The sequence below is a fragment of the Budorcas taxicolor genome, chromosome 24 (assembly GCF_023091745.1).
Source record: "Budorcas taxicolor isolate Tak-1 chromosome 24, Takin1.1, whole genome shotgun sequence".
NCBI lineage: Eukaryota > Metazoa > Chordata > Mammalia > Artiodactyla > Bovidae > Budorcas > Budorcas taxicolor.
Genome location: NC_068933.1, coordinates 18337561 through 18338891, shown reverse-complemented (window position 1 = coordinate 18338891; position 1331 = coordinate 18337561). Strand labels below are relative to the sequence as shown.

The 1331-nt window shown below is 41.5% G+C and overlaps 1 non-coding gene across 1 annotated transcript; it reads left to right on the top strand.

Moving 5' to 3' along the window:
* Positions 1-575: 575 nt before the first annotated feature.
* Positions 576-696, top strand: LOC128068436 (small nucleolar RNA SNORA81). Its single transcript, XR_008201497.1, has one exon. It is a non-coding gene; the product is annotated as a small nucleolar RNA SNORA81 (small nucleolar RNA).
* Positions 697-1331: the final 635 nt, after the last annotated feature.

Sequence of the window (1331 nt, the reverse complement as noted above, 5' to 3'; positions counted from 1 at the left end):
AAATACCAGTGGGAGAGATAGCATATTAAGCTGTTAACAGCTCTCAGTTCCTTAGGGTGAACAAATTGAATTCATTTCCAGGAGACCAAAAGGAAGTGAAGGAGAGAGAATAAGGGCCAAAAATAGGGTCTGGAAAGACCCCTCTCCCCAGCTGAGGAGCAGCCTTTTTGGTTTCATAGCAGGGCCTGAGAGCAATCTGGTTCTGGATACTTAGTTCACAGCTATGAAAAGAAGCCATTTCCTAATCTATTTTAATTGCTTATCCTCAGGAGTTACCTGAGTTGCTCTACCCCTGTGGTTGCTAATATCCAATTTTGGACTCACTGATCCAGGAAATGGAATTACAACCACCAATAAAAAGCCAATCAAAATAAACCCCACTAATGTCTATGAAAAAGCATTTTTTATTGCTAACCATGCAGGATACTCTTTATTAATCTATCCTCACCCTATTTTGTCTTTCAACTTCATGTAAATGTAGAGATGCCTTAATGCTACCTTAACTCCTTATGTTTTTCTTAAATAATTTTTTCTTTGCTTATGACTTATCCTTATGGACACGAGTTGCTATTTCTTCATTCCTGGAAAGTAACCACAGTACACACAAGACAAGTAACTGCCCTAGATTGTAAATTCTGAGGTGGACCTCTTTCTTAACGTCCAGTGTCCTTTGTCTTAAGATTTGGTGCAATATGTCTTTAGACAAATCTAAAAAATGAGTTTCTAAAGAATGAACAGAAAAAAAAAAAAAAAGAAATTAATCATTCCATTTGAGCATCTGTGCTGAGACGTCCCTGGAAATTAAACTCTAGTCTTTGTTAATAGAGCAAAATGGAAATACCATGTCAGGTAATGCATGGCAGTTCAGTGTACTGGTAGTTTCTGCTGATGGAATCACTACAAACACACTTAATTGGGGGTGAAAAAACCCAATAAACTTTAACTACTCAACACACAGGTTTTTGCATTGTACTCATTGGTTTCTTTCCACACGGGCTGCAGCAAGCACCTTCGGAGAGTAAAGCTGACTTCTCCCTTGTGGGATGCATCTGATGGGATTGCTGGCCCAGTTACCTGGTGCCGGCACCTTCTTGAAAGGTGAGAGATCTGCCATTTTCAGGCTGATATTGGGTCACTCTAGGGCTGGTGGCTTAGTGGTAAAGAATCCGCCTGCCAATGCAGGAGACATGGGTTTGATCCCTGGCCCAGGAAGATCCCCTGGAGAAGGAAATGGCAACTCACTCCAGTACTCTTGCCTGGAAAATTCCGTGGACAGGGGAGCCTAGCAGGCTATAGTCCATGGGGTTGCAAAGAGTGGACACAATTGGGCA